This window comes from Lipotes vexillifer, unplaced genomic scaffold (genome assembly GCF_000442215.2).
Source record: "Lipotes vexillifer unplaced genomic scaffold, Lipotes_vexillifer_v1.1 scaffold216, whole genome shotgun sequence".
Taxonomy (NCBI): domain Eukaryota; kingdom Metazoa; phylum Chordata; class Mammalia; order Artiodactyla; family Lipotidae; genus Lipotes; species Lipotes vexillifer.
In genome coordinates, this window is record NW_006779100.1 from 3790424 (window position 1) to 3814852 (window position 24429).

Genomic DNA, 24429 nt, shown 5'->3' on the forward strand with positions numbered 1-24429 from the left:
GCGGGGAGCAGTACAGGAAAACACACCGTGGGAACAGAGTCATGCACACAGATGTTTTGCGTAAGCTGCATTTTCAGAGACATCTGCCTTTGTACAAGACTTGAGAAAGTAACGCTGTCGTCAACAAGTTCTCTGAAGTGACGGGTGGGGCCTGAGAGAAAGTGAGCTGTGAAGAAACCAACAATTAGTACCCTTAGGGCTCAGAAACCCACAGTTTCTTAGATTAAGTTCCTAATTTATGAGCTACCTCTCTGCCCAAAATGCTTTGCCATCAGCAATGTCTGCTACTCAAACAAGGAGGACTCAAGCTGCCCTTATGTCTCCACTCAAGTGACTGAGGTTCTTTGTCAGCAGCACCACTCAGCTCTTTGCAGAGAGAGGCTATCTCTCTGTGGTAGAAGAGATAGGGCACAACCTACTGTATAAAAATCTGAGTGGGAAGCAAGCTTCCCTACTCCTCCCTTCTTGCTTCAATTCCAAATAAAAATGTTTATCAGGTACAGAAAAATTCATGTAAAAGCAAAGATAATACACTTGTTCCACTACCTTGCTTTGCTGTATGTTAAACTTTACTTCTGTTTAATGAGATGAATATTCCTAGGTCTGTATTGTTTTTTTGTGTGTGAGGCACTGAAAGGAGAGTCCGTTGACACTGCTTTATATAGTGCCCGCTCTAACACCATGTATGGAGTATTTAATAAATGTGATCTGAAAATGACAACAGAAACAATGCTGAAGACTCAAGCACATTTCGAAGGATAATAAAGTATGAAAGTCACTCACTATAAAACCTCTTCTCTGGTGTGTGTGTGTAGGGTGTGTGAGCCCTGAGGTCTGCAACACACATCACACGGAGAGCCTGCTTTACTTGTTCTTTGCAGCCTTCAATCATGCCTGATGCCAAGTGGGGAACTTCTATTCACAGGAGAACTTTCAACTTACTTGCAAGGTTCTTAACAAAGTTTTATCTGTTATCCTTTCTTGAACTTCCCTTTTCTGAGAAGTTGGGTGTGCTGTGTGGGTTACTGTCTTACATCTGCCTTCTGAGTGAGTTTACTACAGAAGATTTTAGAAACTTCTTGTTCAAGCATAGTAGCCTCTTCTAGGTTCTATATGAGCTCCCCTTACTGCTAACATGACAATGGAGCTGACAATCTGTATTTATATAAATTTGTTTGGATAAAGCTACCCAAACTGCTAATATAATCTTTTTAAAAAATATTTATTTGTTTATTTATTTTGGCTGTGCTGGGTCTTAGTTGTAGCATGTAGGCTTCTTAGTTGCAGTATGCGGACTCTTAGTTGCGGCATGTGGACTCTTAGTTGTGGCATGCATGCAGGATCTAGTTCCCCGACCAGGGATGGAACCTGGGTCCCCTGCATTTGGGAGTGTGGAGTCTTACTCACTGGACCACCAGGGAAGTCCCTATAATCTTACTATATGGTGAAAGAGTTAAGAGGGAGGGTCAAAGTAAACAAGGGGAGAGGTAAGCAGGTCATAGATCTGAAGGGTCTTATATTACTTGCCAAAGAATTTGGACTTTACCCTGAGGATAACAGAGATCCATAGTTTGCATTTCTAGCAAGATTCCTCTAACTACAGTATGGAGAATGGATTGGAAGGGGTTGAGACTTAGAAATAGGGAGACAGATGTTACTTTAGTGTTTCAGGCAAGAAGTAGAGAAGGGTAGTCTGATTTGAGCTAATGGGAATGAAGAGAAGATGGATATCTTGGGGATATTCGTCTAGTTTACTTTCTGGTACCGATGGAAAATTTACTCTGTAAAGAAATTCAAATTCTAAGAAAAAATCTGAGAGAGAAAGCTTTGATATGTGCCAATTCCTTGCAATCAAACAATGTCTTTTTCTTTGCACCTCCTGACTCTTCAGACAGATCTTTTCCTTTTAACAAATCCCAAAGCTTTACAGACTCATGCAAGAGGGTCAAAAAAGAAGTCTTACTGACGTGGACATTAACTTTCATACCACCTGCTTCTGTCCAAACTTTTCTCAAAATAGGTTTTTTTCACTACCTCAACTTTCTCTTAAGTTTTACTTTACTAATCCTCAGATTTGGAGATCAAATTTGCCTTAACCTATCTGCCAGCTGACAGCCAATCATCCTGCATAAGCCAGGGAAGCTTACAGGCAATTCTTCCTCACGTCAATTTGTTATCACACATGTCTAAGTCATTTCCTGCCAGGCACCAAACTTCCAGCATCAAGGAAGAACAGCTGAAGAGAATACTTTTACACAAAGGACTTCCCTCCTTCCTAATCCCCTACTCAACGGATATGACAGTACACAGATGATACAGTCGGGGCTCAACTTAAATGGAAGATAGTGCAGCTAAGTTGTGAAACCACCATTTTAAACCAATCATAAAGAAAGCAAGGTTAATTGTCTGCACATAACAACAAGCAAAAAATGAATCAGAAACCTGAAGCCAACTTCAACCAAAAGAAGGCAACTGAATTTTACAAATTCATCTGTATTACATTAGAATAGGACATCAGTGAAAAACTGCTGAGCTGGTAATGCTAAATCTCTTTGCCTCTCAGCTAAATTAAGTTACCCATTATTAAAGACTATCTATGAGAAGACAGTTCTCATAGATAATTAATTTCCCCACCTCTAAAATCTGTAGTTGTGTAAAACATAGCTCTGGAGAACTTATAAAGAATTTACATTAAACATTAACCACAGGCTATCCAGAGGAAAGGACTGGAATAAATCTGGGGAATATACTTAAATCACAGTAAAGTTGCCATGTTATAAAAGCCAACTAACCTTGCTTCTTATTTCTCTTCTGTTAAGTGGGATCACAACACTAAATAAGATGTTAGAGTGAAAGATGATTAAAAACGTGATGAGGTGGCTGTACCAAACCTTTTTTCCTTGTCTCGGGGAAGACAGTAGGGGCACACCTGGCCAGGACTCAGCTGACCAGGGTTTTCTAATCTCACTTTACATATGGTTTGGTGCCTTTGAGTCAGTTTTAGCACTTTAGGCAGATTCTCTATTTACAAAGAGAAGGTTAGTATCTCACCTGCTGCAGGGAAACATGTAAAGGTAGAGAGGAAAAAGCATGGAACTGACAGTCAGGTGACCTGGAGCTCTTGCTCTGTCACCAATGAAATGTATAATATGGCATGAGACAATCGGATCTCAATTTCCTCATTCAACATAATAAACTCTTAAGTTTTTGATTTTACGAGATTACCACTAGGAACCTTAAAATCATTCCATTAGTTCAAGATGAGATCACCATATTCCTATAGTATTAAACAGTCAAAAATACCAACTAGGTTTTTCACAGCAGAAGAGGTAACTCTCAAAGAATGCCCCTAAAAGGTTATGTCACAATGGGCTGGATGCCTCTGCAAATGTGATGTTAAATCCTATAGGTTCTGCTCAGTAACCAAATGGTTAATCTGTCCACTGGATTCCTGATTCTACTGGAAAATTTTTCTGCAAATGGAATCCCATCCCTCCCCCACTCCAGTGATGATCAATTAAAAACGAAAAGGATGAAATGGCTGCTTGAGTCATTTTACACTCATAAAAGAGGGTACGAGTTGCCTGCCTGAGCTAAAAGGTGGTGTACTGGAGTCACCCGAATTGGGCATATTACTGATTCACCTGGCCCTCTAGAAAGCCACTCTACCTCTGAGTTTCTCCATGTGTAAAACAGGATTAGTTCTATCTAACCTGTCTCACATACTTAGGGATAAAATATCCTTTCTTCTTAGTTGACAAAAGTTTGTGCAAGCTTTCTAAAAAGTATCAAGTACCAGAATTATATAAATACAAGTTATTATCCTGAAGTACATGAAGCTTAGGCTTTACCTTTTAAATTCTGAATAAATGTTAACTTTTGGTCAATGAAAGAAAAAGGAAGGAACCACCCCCTAGGCATGTTTTTTTTTAAATAAATAAATATATTTGTTTGTTTATTTATTTTATTTTTGACTGCGTTGGGTCTTTGTTGCTGCGTGTGGGCTTGCTCTGGTTGCGGCGAGTGGGGGCTACTCTTTGTTGTGGTGTGCAGGCTTCTCACTGCAGTGGCTTCTCTTATTGTAGAGCACCGGCTCTAGGCTCCTGGGCTTCAGCAGTTGCAGCATGCAGGCTCAGTAGTTGTGGCTCGTGGGCTCTAGAGCGCAGGCTCGGTAGTTGTGGCACACGGGCTTAGTTGCTCCGCGACATGTGGGATCTTCCCGGACCAGGGCTTGAACCCATGTCCCCTGCATTGGCAGGTGGATCTTAACCACTGCGCCACCAAGAAGTCTCATGGGCATGTTTTCACATGGAATGAACTCCTGGCTTCTTTCTGAAGTGATTTACTTTAGCTTTTAAAACAATTTTTTGGTTTAGCATATAAAACCTTTTAACCCAAGGAGCAGCTGGAAAAAAGCATCTCTACATACAAGCAGAACTAAAATAGTGTCCCTATTTCTTTAAATAAAATTGTAACACTAGTAATGAAGACCAGCTAAGGTCATTCTACTGTCTTTTTCCACATTAGCCAAGTCCACACCTTGCTATATTTAGACAAGGTATGCATACCCCACTAAAGATAGGAGACTCAGTCCTAGGTTTAGGGTCAGAACAGTGGGGTTATTACCTCAGCTGAGGGGGAAAGACACTAAGAAAGAAAACCTATATTGATGCATTCCTTGGCAACCAATAGAACAACCAATGCTCAATTTTATCTCACTGTGAACAGATGTATAATCTCTAGTATGCATAGAACAATCTCTACCATATATAACTCCAGCACAGTCATGACTCAAGCAAAGCAGTGAATATCATTTAGATAACTCGCTCGCCAGGATTGCTCACCATGCCTTAGCCAAAGAGCTGCCTAGGTCAACAGGGTAAAATATTCAGCCGTTTGATCTCCTGGGAACTGGAACAAATAGGTTTTCAACTCGGGAATCCCCATTATGTCAAAAACACCAGGGTCTGACTGGTAGAGTCCTCTAGCAGTGTCCAGCTGACAGCCTCTTGGATCCATCGTCCGGCAAAGGAAGAACCAAATGGGGACAAAACTGACTTACGTATTTTTTTTAAAAAGCTTATGGAACATGGATTTTATAATAGAGACTGTGTTGAACTGAGTCAGGGACATGGTAATGCAGGTAATGGAGGAATCTGCTTGGGTGGATATATTCTGTAAGGGGCCCCTAAACCTGGGGTCAAAAGAAAAAGTCTGGGCTTCGCTGGTGGCGCAGTGGTTGAGAGTCCGCCTGCCAATGCAGGCGACACGGGTTTGTGCCCCGGTCCGGGAAGATCCCACATGCCGCGGAGCGGCTGGGCCCGTGAGCCATGGCCGCTGAGCCTGCGCGTCCGGAGCCTGTGCTCTGCAACGGAAGAGGCCACAACAGTGAGAGGCCCGTGTACCGCAAAAAAAAAAAAAAGAAAAAGTCTGAGGAAAATATCTTAAAGAAAAACACAATTGCCCTCAAGAGAAAGCTAAGAAAACCCCAATAACAATCAGATGTTTCTGGTACCTCCTCAACTGTGAGGTGAAAAAAATTAAATACATTTAAAGAATTCAGTAAACATGCTTCTGAAACATAAGTATAACAAACAGAAATCTGTTTATCTTCATTCAAAGGAAACTGCACACTGCAATTATGAACATTTCCACTGCAGGAAAGATAAGCAGATGTTGGATGTTTTCCCAAAGTTTTTTCAGTGTCACTGAAGAGGCATTTTTTTTCAGATTAATGGTTAATGCTAAAAAGGCAACATTTTGAATGTTGTTTTTTCTCTTCCTATATATTTTAACATTTCTACAGTGACATATTTAACGAAGTCAGCAAAGAGAAAACAACTACACATACAGCTTATACAGTATACTTGTATATTCATTTTCCAATATTTACTTCTAAACTAAAAGCAACATAGAAAAATATTTTAAATAGTGTAAATTCTGAAAAAAACTCCATTCTGTTTCCTCTGCATTTAAAATCCTACTTAATGAAAAATAACTACATCTAAATATTCTCAGTTGACACTGAAAGACTGAATCCTCTTGTAGGACAAAATTCTAGTATGTAAATAAATAAGCTTTTTTAAAGGGTGTTTAATTGCTAAGAGAGATAAACTGGTCTGAGTTTCCTCACAGCTTTATATGCAAAACACACATTTTTTTTTTCTCCAAATATGCACTGGATTAGGCCTAAATAAATGAATTACGTGAGATGGCAAGAAAGCAAAAATGGCACATAAAACTTAATTGCTCACACTTCTAAACATTTGTAACTATACACTGTAGGCTGCAGAAACTGGTCTTAAATAGCAAAGAATGGTTTAATGGGCTGGAGAATACTTTGACTCTCAGTGCACAACACATTAAATAGCACACTCATTCCACTAAATATCTAAGCCCAGGGCAGTCGCCCCCAAACTTCTCAACAAGCTCTTTATAATTTAATAAGAATCTGGCTTAAATGTATTTAGAAATTCTCCTAATTCTTCTCACGACTTTTACTTTAAAGTAACAACTTTAAGTTATTTCTGCCTTCCTGGATATAGTTCAAAGCACCAGAAATACTTTACCCCAATACTGTTTCTCTTTTCACTCACCACACAGGTTGTGACTCTTTGCTGAGGAACACGAACATTCAGGCTTTACAGTAATATTCCAAATCTTCTTTAGCAAAGCAAATACCATTCTTGGAATATCTACTCCAAGATTATTAGAGAGAGAGAACTCAAAAGGCTGCATAATCCTTCTCAATAGAGAGAAAATGGTAGTTCAAAATCTTTCATTGTGGGGAAATCATGAGTGATTGTTTAAAAATGGATAAATGAATCTCACTGGGAAGGCCAAACAGCTTAAAAACACCTTACTAAATTTGTAAGTCAAATGCCTAAAATAGTCTATTCCAGGTTCTTAATTTGGGTTGAGGGGAAGGGCATTACGGGCATTACATTCCTTTGAGAATTTGATGAAAATTATGGCTTTTTCCTGCAGAAAAATAAATGTACTAATAATATATACACCCACCTTTGCATATCATTTCATTGTATTCATGAACTTAGTTTAAAACTCTGGATTAAAGGAATCTTGTAGTTGCCCTCAGGAGACTATGAACAACTGGGAATTAACAGTCCTCCGACCCCCTCCCCCCCACCTCATCTTTTAGCAGACAACAACTCAGCTTTAACAAGAGGCAAACACTGAATGATTGGTGCTTGGATTTTACTTTGAAACCAGAGGAAGAGATAAGGCCTGGGGCTCTAAGGGTCTTCTATGAATACTCTGGACTCTTGCCATTCTAAAGCATGCAAAAGGCAAATCCTATGAAAAGGCCCTCTTACCTGCCCCATAACGCTGCCTCCTCTCCTCATTTCTGGAAATCCCTCTACAATAAACTTGCTTATATCACAAAGATTCCCAAGCATTATGTGAAAGTTCACTTACTGAAGCCCTGTAGTACAAGATATAACAGAATTTCAGTACAATAAAGGATTTTGGACAAGATTTTGAAATTCATTAAAGTCAAATCTGACCAGCAAATGAGGTTTTACATTTCCTAAACCTGCTGGATACTCCAGAATTTTTTAATAGCTACCCAGAGCATGCCATTTCATGTAGCATGCCATTACTGTACTTATATTCTAACAGTGTGAAAAATCCAAGATCACCAATACATTAAACACTGCTTTATGTGGTAGGGATTTAGCATGAAGGAAATGCCTAGATTTAGAGCTTTTTTGAGCTTATGATTTTATAATCCATGCTACATGGGAGAGGAGATAAAAATGCAAGGTATAAGTGTTACTGTAGGCTAATGTTTATGTAAGTTAACAATCCTTATCTATTTTTTAAAAAAATTAATTAATTCATTTTTGTCTGCATTAGGTCTTTGTTGCTGCGCGTGGGGCTGAGCAGGGGCTACTCTTCGTTGCGGGGCGCGGGCTTCTCATTGCGGTGGCTTCTCTTGTTGCAGAGCACGGGCTCCAGGCTCGCAGGATTCAGTAGTTGTGGCTTGCGGGCTCTAGAGTGCAGGCTCAGTACTTGTGCCGCACAGGCTTAGTTGCTCCGCGGCACTTGGGACCTTCAACGACCAGGGCTCAAACCCGTGCCCCGTGCATCGGCAGACGGATTCTTAACCACTGCACCACCAGGGAAGCCCCAACAATCCTTATCTACTGCTATTACGTCTGTAAATGCAGTGGCCTCATATTGTTTAGATTATTTGTCATACCTAAGAATTGATTTATACATTTATACCACATGTCCATACTTCAGTTTGTGGCGCAAAAAATTTATCAGTTTCTTGACCATTTTCTCTAAAATAGCACTCCTTCTCCCAGGTTACTTTCCATCTTTTTTGTCCTGCTTTATTTTTTCTTTATAGCCATATCATCAGCTGATTATTTACAATAGTTTATTTACATTCTGGAATGTAAGTTCTAAGAGCTTAGAGTTGGTCTTTTTGGATCATTCCCAGTGCCTAGAACACTGTAGGTGATCAATACATGAATGAACAGGTTATTTACTAAGTGGAGATACAAAATTAATTGGAGGCAAATATAGCATAGTGAAAAAGCATGAGATATAAAGAGGACCTGGATTTTAGTCACCGCTTTTACATTAATTATATAACCTGAATAAGTCATTTAATCTCTTTGAACGTCAATCTCTTTTCTTTAAAATGATGCTAAAATATTACTACAAAGGGTTATTTGCAAGGGTTATAGGAGATAACAGAAGTAAAAACTTGTTGCAAATATTAATGATTCTATCCCAGCAGTTATTCTTGGAAAATTGGCAGAAAATTCTGTCAATCTTAAGATCAATCTTAAGAAAGCAAGTTATTCTGTCACCTAATCTTTGGTCTTGCAGAACTGTAGAGGCAGAATGAAGCAGTGAGAAAGCACAGCATTACAAGGGATGGACTTGAACCTCACCTACCAGCTGGCTGACCTTGAGAAAATCTCTTAACCTCTCTGAGGCTTACTTTTCTTATGTATAAAATGTGGGGGGAAATGCTACCTCAAAAGTGTAACTGTTTGAACTAAATGATACGTTAATTGTGAAAGCACTTTTTAAACTTTGACACAGAATATGTATTTTTAGTTAAATCAATTAATTACCTTTCCGTAAAGAAAATCCTAACCTTGTTTGTTCCACCAGCCAAATGGAAGGAAATATTATTCCAGAACGTGCTCACATGAACTATGGGCAGAAGTATACATACTCCCAATTCTTGCTGCAAGTTCTCCAACTTTGGTGACAGGATAGAACAGAACATGAAAAGACAGAAAAGGAAGATACAGAATGGAAAGAGAAAACACAGGTTCAAATAGACACAAATAAGTAGCAAAGAACAAGCAGCAAGTAGAATAAGTAGCAAAGTTCTGATCAACATTGAGTTTATCTGATTTCTTTTTTTCTTTTTTTAAGTTTTTGATGTGGACCATTTTTAAAGTCTTTATTGAATATGTTACAATATTGCTTCTGTTTTATGTTCTGTTTTTTTTTGGCCAAGAGGCATGTGGGATCTTAGCTCCCAGACCAGGGATCGAACCCGCACCCCCTGGATTGGAAGGGGAAGTCTTAGCCACTGGACCGCCAAGGAAGTCCCGAGTCTGTATTTAATTTCATATCCCAAGGTCAGGGCCCACTTCATGGACGTGCGATCTGTGCAGCTGCACAAGGTCGGTGATTGAAAGGGGCTTGAACTTGATTCAATGCTCTGCTGTTGCTGTCTTGAAATTCTTAATGCTTTTCAAACAGGGGGCTCCACATTTTCTTTACGTACTGGGCCCTGCAAATTATGTAGCTAGTCCTGCTCTCAATCTTTCCACTAGACCAGAGGACAGGATAATAGCTTGCAATCTTAATGACTGCATACAAGGACCACTACTAGCTTAAAGGACAATCACTAACAAGTAGACTTTTAATCAGGTTGGTGATCACATATTTGTAGTGCCTAAATTCTGAAGTTAAAATACTTAGTAAAAGCCAACTTAATTAAAAAGCAGTAGACCAAATCAGAAACGCAAATATTATTTGCCTTTACCGTTTTTGTGGTCCATCACGTCCTAATAACAGGCCAAACGGTGACGCCAGCAAATGAAGTACCTGAATCTAGCCTAACTGACGTTTCATTCTGAAACCCAACAAAAGACCCCAGTGATTGTGGATTACCTTCAGTTTTTGATTTAATATCTGCTACCTTACAGTACGCAGAGTGACAGTGCCACAGAAATCATCTCTGAAGTGAAAGCCCTAACACAATCCAGTTCAATTAAAGCACACCCTTTAAATAATGTTTTGTTTCTTTCCTGCTCCTGTGGACTGAGAGACAGCTAGTGGCTTTTCTTTGATTGAAGCTGAAAGGCTGAAGCTGATGAACTGAACATTTCCCATGGGGCAAATCCAATTTTTGATGCCTGCAGGTCAAAAAGATACTTTTCCCCCTTAAAGCCAGACTCACCCCACATTGGTCCATTTTGACCTTTGGACTCCTTATCAGTCACCTTCAGTCTCTGACAGGAGTTGGACTGGCCAACCCACAGAGGTCCACTCTCCAGAGAACAAAGGCTTGCTATGTAAAAGAGATGAGCTGTGGGCAGAGATACCATCTGTAGAGAAGGTGCTGAACTCATCCTCTGTGTTCCAGCAGCATGTCCAGGACTGCTGCCACTACAAAAAAGTGAAACTTCACCCCAAAACTTTCTCCGCCTGTGATTTAAACACACACCTTCATTAAGGAAGGAGCTCGGTTTCAGACAGAGGCAGGCAACCAATACTACTGAATCCAGCATGCAAACGTGGCCTGCATTCTAATATTCCTTTCTCCTTCCCATCTTTTTTCTTTAAGTCTGCCAGAAGCCCCTCTGAGTACTATTTAGATCTGCAGGGATATTCAAAGACTCTTTAAGAGCTTTAAGAAATACAAACACTCTTGGGCTTCCCTGGTGGCGCAATGGTTAAGAGTCCGCCTGCCAATGCAGGGGACACGGGTTTGAGCCCGGGTCTAGGAAGATCTCACGTGCCGTGGAGTAACTAAGCCTGTGAGCCACAACTACTGAGCCTGCACGCCACAACTGCTTGAAGCCCGTGCGACCCAACAAGAGCCTGTGCTCCACCACACAAGACAAGCTACCGCAATGAGAAGCCTGCGCACAGCAACCAAGAGTAGCCCCTGCTTGTCACAGCTAGAGAAAGCCCGCGTGCAGCAACAAAGACCCAACGCAGCCATAAATAAACTTATTAAAAAAAAGAGAAATACATACACTCTTCTCCCTTCTCCTATATTCAATATTCAAATAGCCTCAAAGATGAAAACTTGTTTTTCAAGATTTTAAACGGCTTGTTCCCTAGAAAGCTCACCTCCTCAACTTTCAGAAATATACCCACTGCTTCCTATAAACAAGATGAGGAAATTCTAACTTTGTAAGTATAGTTACAAGCATTAACAAACTAATGTATATGGTCATCGTTTAAAATTTCAGTATCCTTAATAAGATAGAACTTTGGGAAATCTCAATGATGCTTAACACTTCCTAAACAGAAAACCATGAAATGTTCAAGGTTAATTTGCTGCAGGACCCTAGGTAAGTGTCAGTTACCTTTTGGCTCAGAAATCTCTAAGTCAAAAATGGTGATGATTTTAGGATAAAATAAAAACATGGGGAGCAAACCTAAATTCACAAACACTACAGATATATTCAACACCATCTCGGGATAATTAGTTTCTTCATCTTATCAATGCACTATTATTTCATCTTTCCATAAGTTCTACTCAAATAACTTACAAACTTTCCATCAGTGCTTGGGTATGAAAGCAATTCCTGATAGGAAAGACAAATAAGGATCAACTTTTCTGGGTCTCCAACTGGTTCAGATGAATTGAAGGATAAAATTGTATCTACCTTGATTTTATTTTTTATTATTTTATCAGCACTATGAAAATGAATTACTAAAATTGTTGGTGGGAGTGTAGACTGGTACAACATTTCTGGCGAGCAAACCGGCAATCTATATCAAAAACTCTAGAAATATGTATACCCTTTGGTCTAGCGATCCCAGAAATGAGTTTTAGGGTATTTCCTTCATGAACATGTGTAAAGATTCAGGCACAAGGATATTCATTCAGTGAGGCTTTGTTTATAACTGCAAAAAACTCAACACAATCAAAATGTGCACCAACAGGGCAGACAGAATTCAGTTCTATGGAAAACAAACAACTCTCAAAAAGGATATGAAAGAAACTCATTTGAGGACAATGACAGGATGTTCCCAATATGCTAAGTGAAAAAAAATAAGAAAAACAGAGTACAAAGCAAACGATAGAGGACAATCCCATTTTTAAAAGTACATACATACATAAAATATAAATAAATAAAAGTATACACATACATAGAAATGCCTGGATGGTATTAACAGTAAACATATTTGGGAGATAAGAATAAGGATAATGCTTTTGGGGGAGAGGAGGAATGCCTCAGTGTTTTCTGTTTTTTCTATAATAAACATGCATTATCTGCAATATTAAAAAATAACCAATATTTCTGCTTTGTTGATTTTAAGTACCAGTAAGACCAGTTCCATTAAAAAAAAAAAAAATCACTCACCCAGGACACTCCACTTTTAAGCTGAGTGGGTGGTAAAGAATGAGATATTATCAACTTTACTGTGTATAAGGTAGACAGGCTTTTTAAAGCAAAAGAGATTCTCCATTTGAAAAATTTCCTCAAATGGATTTGTAAGACTGCCATAAAGAGGAGCACTGATATTCAAAATTTATTGGTTGATTTTGATCTTAGTTGATGAAGAGACTAGACGTTACCATTTCTTTAAAAAGCATAATAAACATTCTTACAACACTATCATTTTCTGACAAACAGGGCATATGGCCTTGCTGAGAACTTCTCCAAGTGTGTAAAATGGCAAGAAAGAATTCTAGCAGTGTGAGCATAGCGGCGGACTACCAAGATAACTGAGACTGACCACAGGCGAGACACAAAAGTGAACAGGCCCCAACTCATGAATAGCCAGGACTAAGGTAGGTTCTCAACGTATATACTCAAGTATATTTCCAAGGAGATAAGTAATAAAGTATGATTAAAACAACAATGGCTTTCAATCTTTAAGTTAGAGAGATGATAACTAGCCAGTCTACAATCTTCAGTTTTTCTTTAACTCTGAAAAAAAATTACACTGGGTTTAAATTCATTTAGTTAGAATCACTAAATGGAAATAAATACAGTCTCAGTTTGGCATTTCTCTCAGTGCAGGAGAGTATAATAAGACACAATCTGCTAAATTTTTAGTAGCTGCAGTAACTCTTCTTTGAATCAATATTGTTAAACTATCATTTGGGCATTTATATAGTCCTTGGTCTTTATTGATATATAATTATAGGCTTACTTACATATGTGTAAAAGATCCCCCTGTCCACTAGGATGGTTTCCATGTGTACTTAAACTAAGGAGCTGTACATTGCTTATACAACTCTAAATAAGATAAGCCATTAATTGACAACCAGGCCATTAAACTGGTAGCCAAGCCATTAAGAACAAAATGAGCACACCTTTCCCCTTATAGCTCACTCCACTGGAAATATTACAAGCCCTCTGTGCCATGGGAACCACCTTGCCTACCACATGGTGCTGATATAACAATATCTAGAGCTATGCACCTGGAGAAAGCAGGGCATGAGGTTTTGCTTTGGATTACTTGCATGTTTCTTTCTTTCCTCCCTCCTTCCCTCCTTCCTTTCTTTCTTTTAACCATAAAGCCACTAGCAGATAGTTTAATGATTTCTGTTCTTATGCTGCCTATGGGGATTTCACACTGCGCTACCAACCACTGGTACTAATTCAACAACAGCCTTGTAAAATTGGCAGCCTTCCTAAATAAGCTATGTAAAGCCTGCAAATGCTGGTTACTGTGCTGTGTAGTCAGTGGGTACTCGATAAAAACGTGATTAAAATTCTGCCCACGTGATATATCCCAAATATGCTCATACCTATTTTCTAAAGAACATTATCAGTCTATACAAAAGTATTTCTGGATTCTCCTTCTTACCACAAATGATTAATAGCAGTCATTCACTGAAACCTATCTGTAATATGGCCCGACATCTGCCATATTAGTCTTCCTTTTCTCTCCCCACTCAAGTACCCCTTACCTCTGCTTATACAGATCAAGACATTTAAGAGGGCCAGAAAAAAAGGTCAGCATTCCAGCTCAAATCCTACCATAAAGGCTCGTTTACAATAACTTTTTGTCCTCTGAATACCTAAAGCACCAACTGCACCATTCGTCTGCCACTTAGCATGTGCTAAATTGTGTTCTTATTTATCCTTTTATTGATCTGTCTTATATCTCTCAACAGACTGAGCATCCTGACTGCAAGAACCATGTCTTGTATTTCTTTGTATCTCCCATGACAATTATGCATATGATGGAATTTTTACCACCAGGCTGGTGTACCACTCTAACTCTTTCTCCTATACTTTGGCTCATGTCAAAAGGGCAAAAATATTAGCTACCATTTACTGAGTGCTTACTATTTGCAGTACTTTATAAATATTACATTTAATTAACTTAAATGAACTACATTAATAATAGACACTGTAAGTTCCATTTTATTGATAAGGAAACCAAGGCTCATGGTGGTTTTATGATATGTTGAACATACTTAAGGTCAAAGAGCTTACAGGTGGTGAAACTGATTGGAACTCAGGTCTGTTTCATTCCAAACACCAGGCTATTACTATCAGCCACAAGAACAAATGACAAGTAAGATAATGAATATATGACCCAAGACACCTTTTAAGAATTTCTAAATAGAGTATTTAATGAATGCGATACTTCAAGAATTGAATGTGAGATTTTATTGGGGAGGAATAAGCATCACAGGTATGGGGTTGATAGAATGATCTATACCAAATCTGGTCAAAGGGACATCCAAAAAGTTGAGCTTCACACATCACCTAAATCTATTTCATTCCTCTCCTAGGAAGAAAAATTTACACTAAGAGTTCACATTCTCCCATAGATGTCCCAACTTCTCAAACTAAATTTCCCCCCCAAAATAAAGATGATAAAATAATAGGAAGTTAAAATTTTTGGTGTTCATGAGAATTGGGTATATTTTAGGAGAAACACAGTAATTTAAAGGTATCTGGGACAGAGGAGAGTCCCAAAGAAATAACATCTCTCTTAAGAGCTCTCTGTTATAAGTGATATACTTATTTAAAATCAGTGAAGAAAAATCATAAATACTCTCATTCAGTTTATTCCTTATGAAGATCAACTGGCTTTTATTACACAAAATTCAAAGAACAACAGAGATGAGATGCACAGATAAGATGCTAAGCTCATAAACCTGATCAGCCTTTTGTTGAGGTACTGAAGGCTTCTTGGGTTGTAAACAGGTCTGCTTATCTGTGGCATGAAGTTTTAAGAATACAGACACCACAGAAGACAAGTGATATGAAGTCCACAATTATAATTCTCAGGGCTTGAAATGTCCTGCTACGGATCATGAATATCCACATGAATCTTTGTCAATAAACATTAAGTACAAGTGACAAAAGTAACATAATCGTTAACTGAAAATTTTATTGTTCTTTCTTATAACTATCTCATTTGATCTCCACAGTCCCCTGAAATGAGGCAGCTATTATTCACCCCAAAACATAAGCAACAATTTGAACCATTTAGCTCATCATCCAAAAAAAAAAAAAAAAAATCAAATAATTCTATGTCTTCTACATCTGGAAAACTGAACTTACAATCTAAAAAAAACCCACAGGCTAACACTGAAGTTTCTCTTTATTTGAGAGGAATACAAGCCTCTGGATTCTGTGGCTTTAACAGACACATAACTAATGCCAAATCCCTCAGGTTACTAAAAGAAGGGTCACACCCCTCTAAAAACAGATCAATGCAAAAAACAAGAGTTGCCCAATTTGCACAACCTGCAAAAAGGAAGTGAGCCCAAATGTGCCCTTTGGTGTGCAGTACTAACAATCTATTTATAAATCATCTGCCACATCCTTTCCAAATCACAGGAACACCTAAAAAGGCCTTGATGTTTTTAGCACATTTCTTCAAGTTAAATCTAATTATGTTAGTGGAAGCAACATCCTGTATAATTCTAACAATGCAAAGCTAACTCTAACTCTATCTGAAAGTAGTTAAGATACTGATTATTATTTTTTTGCTTTCATCTTAGAAATTCAGAAACATAATGTGATAGCATCTACACCACTGTTCTTTAGCCCCAAGGCAATTTTACATAAGGTAATTAAGAAGATTCATTCACATTTACTGGAGAAACCCAAGAAGAGAGGGAGCAAGAGGATCTGTAGTTTAGCCCCTCCATTACTCCAAGGTCCAACAGCTCTTGGAGCCAGAGAATGACAACATCCTTAATTATTTGGCTTTGGGCAGTGGTTTCTCAGTGTAAGTCTAAAGAAATTGCCCAATTTCAGGTGTGATTATAGGTGAGCACACAATCTGAAGAACAGTAATTTAGAAAAAAAAATTCACTCAGATTTATCAAAGAAATCTTGCCTTGAGTGCATCACAACCTCGCCATTCCTGTTCATCTTCATTATGCAGAGTTACTCTTCAGTTACCTGGTTTCCAGTAAGGCCAAATTTGAGAGCTTTTTTCCTCTCTGTTCCAAGCCAATTACTGCTCTACTGACTTCAAAGCAGCACAAGTGCGGATAAAGCCACACAAAGTTATCACTGCTAATGAAAACACAAATGCACCTTTTACTCTGACAATTAACTTCTCCTTCATATTTGAAGGCCATAACACCTAGATTAATTCACTTGATGTAAACTTATTTGAGCACCTTTTAAATAATATTCTACCTTTTAAGGCTATATTACCTATTCAAGGATCAGAAACAAGCACAAAAACTGTACTGATTTAAAATCAAAGAGACATCTCATGCCTTTTAAAAATATTATTATTAGTCTCTCTACCCACCAACGAGGGAAAAAAGCTCTTAAATCATAAATGAATGCCTGGCTTCAATCACTGAATTATCAATTATTATAATTATGTTTATCCATTTCTGCAGAGGACAAATGTAGATTTTAAAAGTATCATGGACAATAAACACACTTATTCAATAAAACAAGGAAATTTAAGAATTTGAAAGGCAAAACAATTTCATAAAATTATAACATTTGGAGTAGGACTTCTTGTTCTAGGCTTTTAAAGTACAGAATTTCTGCTAAAGAACTATTTTAGAGCTAGAAAAAGATGGAAGACTACACCTAAATCATTCAACAAATCATACGTAAGCTGGACAAAGAGCACCAAAGATTCAACAAATATTTGAATGAAAGAACCTTAAAATATTAGTAAACCAATTCCAGCAATATGTTAACAAATAATGCAAACAGCGTGAAAGGACAATTCAACTTTTGCAACTCAATGTGTCACTGCATTCCCAGGAATGGGGGGGAAATACTATCCTTCCAACAGATGTCCAAAAAACACGTAATAAAATTCAATAACTATATCTAATTTAAAAATATTTGAGGGCTTCCCTGGTGGCGCAGTGGTTGAGAGTCCGCCTGCCGATGCAGGGGACACGGGTTCGTGCCCGGTCCGGGAAGATCCCACATGCCGTGGAGCGGCTGGGCCCGTGAGCCATGGCCGCTGAGCCTGCGCGTCCGGAGCCTGTGCGTCCGGAGCCTGTGCTCCGCAACGGGAGAGGCCACATCAGTGAGAGGCCCGCATACCGAAAAAAAAAAAAAAATTGAAATTAGGAATAGTAGGAAATATCCTTAACTTGGAAAGTGATCTATGCTGGAAACTACAGCACACAATACATCTATTTAGAAAACATAAAAAGCACCCCTTTTACAATGGAAAACAAGATAAGACCACTAGCATGGCTCCTCTTTAACACTACACTAAAGCCTAAGGCAAAGCAATGAAGAGTTACACTTAGAGAAAACCCTTTTACAGATGATATAATCATCCACCCAGAGAAGTCAAGAAAATCAACTAAAATATCTATTAGATATTAGGACTAAGAGTTTAGCAAGGTGGTCTGATACAAAAGCAAATACTATAAAAACCAGTTTTATCACACACCTACAGGAACTAATTAGAAAACATCATGGGAAAGAAGAGCTCATTCACAAGAGCAACAAAAACTTTATAAAACACCCATGAATATACCTAATAAGAAATGTGTAACTACTGTATGAGGAAAAGTGTAAAATTTAAATGAAGGACATTTTAAAAACAGTGGATAGACAGACACACATACCACATTCCTCATCGGGAAGGCTCATTTTATAAAGCTGTTAATTCTTCCTAAACCTAGTTTAGTACAATTTAAATCAAAATCCCAATAGGATTTTTAAAAGTAGAAATTGACCATCTGTTTCTGAGACTTACCTGGAAAATAAGCAAGAGTAGCTAAGATATTAAAAAAACGCATACACTGAGGTAGGCCTTGTGATACAAGATATCAAAATGTCCACTAAATCTACATTAAGTAAAAATGTGGTATTGGTGTATGAAAGAAAACATGTCAATAGGACTTAATATATAATACGAATAGCATTTCAAATCAGTGAAGTGAGAATGAGCTAAATAAATGGTATTGGAATAAATGACTGTCCATTTGGAAAAAAGGTAAAGTTAAATAAAGCTCGACCTCACACAATAAATACAGGCATACCTTGTTTTGTTGTGCTTCTCTTTATTGCGCTTTGCAGATACTGCTTTTTTTTTTTAAACAAATTTAAGGTTTGTGGCAATCCTGAGTAGAGCAAGTCTACTGGTGCCATTTTTTCAACAGCATTTGCTCACTTCATGTCTCTGTGTCACCTTTTGGTATTTCTCGCTATATTTCAAAACCTCCACCACCAAAAAGATCAAGACTTGCTGAAGGCTCAGATGAGGGTTAGCATTTAGCAATAAAGCATTTTAAAATTAAGGTAAGCAGATTGGGTTTTTTTAGACATAATGCTACTGCACACTTTACAGATTACAGTGTAAACATAACTTTTATATGCATGGGGAAAGCAAAAAATTCGTGTAACTCATTTTATTGTAACTTTCACTTTATTGTGGTAGTCTGGAACTGAACCCGCATTATCTCCAAGGTATGCCTGTGAAGATAAATTACAGTTTTAAAGAGTGAAATATTTTTAAAGTGTAGACATACTAGAAAAATACAAAAGAGTATTTATAATCCTGGGAGTGGGTGAAGGGGTTTTTAAAAGCCAGATGCAAAACTGAAATCGTTAAGAGAAAATACTGACAGATTTTACTATATAAAAATTAAAAACTTTTGGGACTTCCCTGGTGGCACAATGGTTAAGAATCCACCTGCCAATGCAGGGGACACAGGTTCAAACCCTGGTCCGGGAAGATCCCACATGCCGCAGAGCAACTAAGCCCGTGTGCCACAACAACTGAGCCTGTGCTCTAGAGCCCACGAGCCACAACTACTGAAGCCCTCATGCCTAGAGCCCGTGCTCCACAATAAGAGAAGCCACCGCAATGGGAAGCCTGTGTACCGCAACGAAGAGTAGGCCCCCGCTCACCACAACTAGAGAAAGCCCGTGCGCAGCAGCAAAGATCCAACGCAGCCAATAAATTAAAGAAAGAAAAAAAATTAAAAAACTTTTATACAAGATGCAAAATTAAAAGACAAGCAATAGGCTGGGCAAAGTATTTTTAAGACATATTCAGAATATACAGAGTACTACATGAAAATGAAAAAAACTACCAATAGAAAAATGGTTAAAGTACAAACATGCAAATTACAGAAGAAAAATGAGCCAGACCAATAAAAATACAAAAGGATCCTAAAGTTCTTCAATAAGGGAAGTGCAAACAGAGGAGTGTTTAAGAGCAGGGGTCCTGGAGTGAGACTGTCTGTGTTTGCATCCTGGCTGTATTACCTTAGACAAATTACTTAACATCTCTGTGCCTCTCATGTGTAACTGAGGATGCACCTAAGTCAAAGTTGTTAAGAACAGAGAATGAGGTAATATGCATAGTACTCAAAACAGTGCCTGGCACACAGTAAGAGCTCAGGAAAAAATTAACTGCTATCTAATATCACTAATATTGAAAGGGTTGGTGAAGATACCTACGTAAGTATATAAGTAAGATATACTCTTACTTATAGCTGGTAAGAGCAAATTGGCAAAGCAAACTGCAAAGCATTTTGGCAGCATGTATTGAAATTTTAACAGGTACATACCATCAGACCCAGAAATTCCACTGCTAGAATTTTATCTAAAGAAATGTTCCCACGTATATACAAAGCATCAGGACTTTGAGTGCAGCATCGTTAAGAGCTCTAGATTTGGAGACAGGAAATGCTGCTTCTAGTTTCAGTTCTACCAATAGCAAATCAGGTAATCCCTGTGGCAATCACTTCACCATTTTGATTTTTTAGTTTATTTACTACAAAATGTGGATAATGACTTGCCCAATCTGCCTCACAGGAATACTTTAAGGTAGTGGTTTCCAAAGTGTGGTCCCTGGATCAGCATCATCAGCATCCTCTAAGGAACTTGTTAGAAATTTAAATTCTCTAGTCTCACCCCAGACCTACAGAATCAGAAACTCTGGTGGTGTAGGAAGCAGTCTGTGTTTCAATACGCCATCTAGGTGATCCTGATGCAAGCTTAAGTTCAGAGATGAGCACATGTGAAATCACTTGCATAACTATACAGCAGAACTGAAAAGAGCACTCGTACTATCACTAATAAACACAAAAAATAAAGCTGTTTCTACCTTTCAATTTCATGAAAAGGTACATTTTGGATAATCATCTCAATATGCTCCTCTGTTGCTAAGCTTGAGCTTCAGAAAGCACTGATGTGAAGCTAGGAAGTCAAACTCATATACGTAACCAAGTAAATAAATACAAGTATTTTGGGTCAAGGATAAAAAGCTCAAGGTAACCTCATTAACAAATCAAGCAATGTCTCAAGCTTCTAAGTTCCAAGACTTTTTAATTTTTTTTTTAAGTTCCAAGACTTTTGATCAGCAGTTTTCATAATGGGAACACTGCTTTAATGATAGCCTTTGCCAGCATTTTATCTACTAATTCTTGATCCTTCCCTGAACTTTTCAGGACACAAAAATAGTCACCTATTTGTCGATAAGCTATTTGTTTGGCATATAACAATAACATTAGAAAAGCCTTGGCCCCTTGCTTAGCAACTTCACTTCACAGAGATTGAAGGCTGGCTCTCTAAAAATAACATAAATTTAAAAAAAAATAACACAGGTTTAAAAAAAATAACATAGGCTCCCATATTTTTCAGAAGTTCAGATTTTTGTTTTATTTAAAAGCATGTGTAGATTCTTAAAGGGTATGGAACTTTTCATGATCATTTGAGCAGTCTGATCCAAGACTCTTGAAGTTTGGTCAGATGATGCTTGGGCTGCTCACATATATTTTTCTAGTAGGATTAACACTTATGACAGTAACTATTCTTTGTTTCTGCAGTTAATTCAATCACTTCTTAATGTTATTCTCTGAATACATAAGAAATAACACTATATTTGGTGAGTTTTACACAATGGTAAGGGGAGACCTTAATCTAATAATGATGATATAATTCCCAATAAAATACAGTTAATACCCAAGCTATTCTCTAATTTCACCTATATGTATATACACACAGTTAAAAGTCAAGAAATTCGAAATAGCCTGTGAAATCACCAAAATAGGTATCCAAAGGCCCTACTCTAAAGGTCATTAACTTTCTCCATAGGGAAGCCCCTAAGATCTCACTGTGGTCTTTTTACTCTGACACAGTTCTCATGCGATTTGCTACACCGCTTACTTGGTTTCTAAACCCAGAGCAAATCTGAGGCAGCAAACAAGAAAAGGAAAACAAGCTCTTATGAGTGGGTCCTCAGCAATGACAAGAGAACCACTGGCCTAAGAGTACTCAGGTGTCATGGTACCCCTTGCCCCAAGCATACAGTTAAAATTCAGTCTTCGCTTAAGGACCTTAAATCTTAATCTTTCAGTTGCTCCCATTCATCACTGCTATTTACATATCTGGCACCACAGGGAAATGCTCACACCAGTTAAGTTTTTACTGTATCAGGCCTTAGAAACAATACTTCCCTTTAGGAAGGAGATTTTTAAAAACTATTTGTTTGTTTGTTTATTTGGCTGTGCCAGGTCTTAGTTGCAGCATGCGGGATCTTTTAGTTGGGGCATGCAGGATCTAGCTCTCTGACCAGGGATGGAACCCGGGCCCCCTCCATTGGGAACGTGGAGTCTCAACCACTGGACCACCAGTGAAGTCCCAGGAAGGAGATTCTTAACCTTTTATATCACATGACTTTGAGAATATGATTTTTAAAAATATATTTACCCAACGTTTTCACATTATCTCAAGGATAAGCTTCTAAGATCAATTCATGGCTTCAGTAACCATAGACCCAAAATTAATAACTTCTGCATTAGGTGCCAAAAATGTGTGTAAGTTAACAAAATTTAACACTTATGACAGTAACTATTGTTACTGCTGTGCGCGGGCTTTCTCTAGTTGTGGCGAGCGGGGGCTACTCTTCGCTGGGGTGCGCAGGCTTCTCACTGCGGTGGCTTCTCTTGTCGCGGAGCACGGGCTCTAGGGGCAAGGGCTTCAGTAGTTGTGACTCGCGGGCTCTAGAGCGCAGGCTCAGTAGTTGTGGTGCACGGCCTTAGTTGCTCCGCGGCATGTGGGACCTTCCCGGACCAGGGCTTGAACCCTTGTCCCCTGCATTGGCAGGCGGATTCTTAACCACTGTGCCACTAGGGAAGCCCCTAAGGATTTTTAAATGATGATGAACTGGGCAACACTATAAATGTAAAATAAAAATGATGGCTAAAGCAATACTAATAAATACACTTTAGAAGAAGAGAATATTAGCAAAACTCTCTTAAGAAAAAAAAAAGTGGTAAAAGAGAGACAAAAAGGAAAAGAGAAATATTCTGCAAATTCTTTAAAAGACTGTCTACCTTAACAGCAAAACTCTTCGTGTAGCAAATGTTTTCACTACTAAGTTGAAGATGTCAGCACACAGAGATAACTCCTAAGACGTAAGTCTCAAAAGTGGCCTTGCAACTACTAAGACAGAAGATCATTTTTCTAGTGGTTAAGAGCACTGGCCTAGGAAACATCTGGATTCTAAGGACAGTTTTGTCATTTACGAGCTATATGGTCTTCAGTAATTACTTAACTTCTCTAAGCCTCAGCTACATTATCTGTAAACAGAATAAATTAGTTCATAGGGTGGCTGTGATGATTAAATGAGATAATAATACACATTAAACTTAGCACAGTGGCAAGTCGTCAATAAATAGCAGCTAATAGTTTTTGTTTAATTTCAATTACATTTTCCTGGGCAGGGGTTTATAGTTTGTAAATTGTTACCACACATATAATCTTTTACGATCCTCTGGGGTAGGAACCACCATATCCTCATTTTACAGTTTAAGAAACTGAACTCAAATAACTTACCCAAAGTCACTAATCAGTAGGAAAAGAAATCTGTACTTGCTTGACCACACTAGGAAGCAAGATTCAAAACTCCTTTTCCCCACAAAGCTTAGAAGCTCTGCCTTTTAAGTTTTGTTTAACCTTTTTTAAAAACTGTAGTTAAATATATATAAAATTTGCCATTTTAACCATTTTTAAGTGTACAGTCCAGTGCCAATAAATTCATTCACATTGTTGTGCAACCATCACCACCATCCATCCCCATAACTTTTTCTTCTTCCTCAAATGAAATTCTGTACCTATTAAACACAAACATCTCATTCCCCTCCTCCAACCCCTAGCAACCAGACTACTCTAAGGTCCCTCACATAAGTGGAATCATATAATATTTGTACTTTGTCACTGGCTTATTTCAGTTAGTATGATGTCTTCAAAGTTCATCCATGTTGTAGCGTATATCAGAATTTCCTTCCTTTTTAAGGCTGAATAATATTCATTCTGTTTATCCATGTATCCATTAATGGACATGTGGGTTGCTTCCACTACCCTTTTAAAAGTATTGTTAACACTTATTTTGAGATTGGTTATCCACTTTCAGATTATTCACTCCAATTGTCCCTTTTTTTTTTTTAAAGGGAAAATACAGGTAAACAGTTGATTTAATTCTGTAGAGTTTATAATACAAAACAGTAAAACCAAGATACTGCGGGGGGATATTGTTTTTTCGGTGCGCCACCATGAATCAACACAAAGGAAAAAAGTTGAAATGCAAATTTGATTTGGTAAGAGAGCAAAACAGTTAAAATAATAAATTAACTTTAAGATTATCTATAAATCACTTTACATGCTATTCTTGGGATCTTTAATAAGGGATAATGGAAAGTTTCTATTGTTGGACGTGAAACTAAAACGTTCTTTAGGGTTGACCTGGGAGGGAAAG

General features: G+C 38.1%; 1 protein-coding gene across 1 annotated transcript in view; it reads right to left on the bottom strand.

Annotated features, from left to right (window-relative positions):
- SSH2 (slingshot protein phosphatase 2) overlaps positions 1-24429 on the bottom strand; it is a 109170-nt gene that overhangs the window by 83650 nt on the left and 1091 nt on the right. The window lies entirely within an intron of this gene.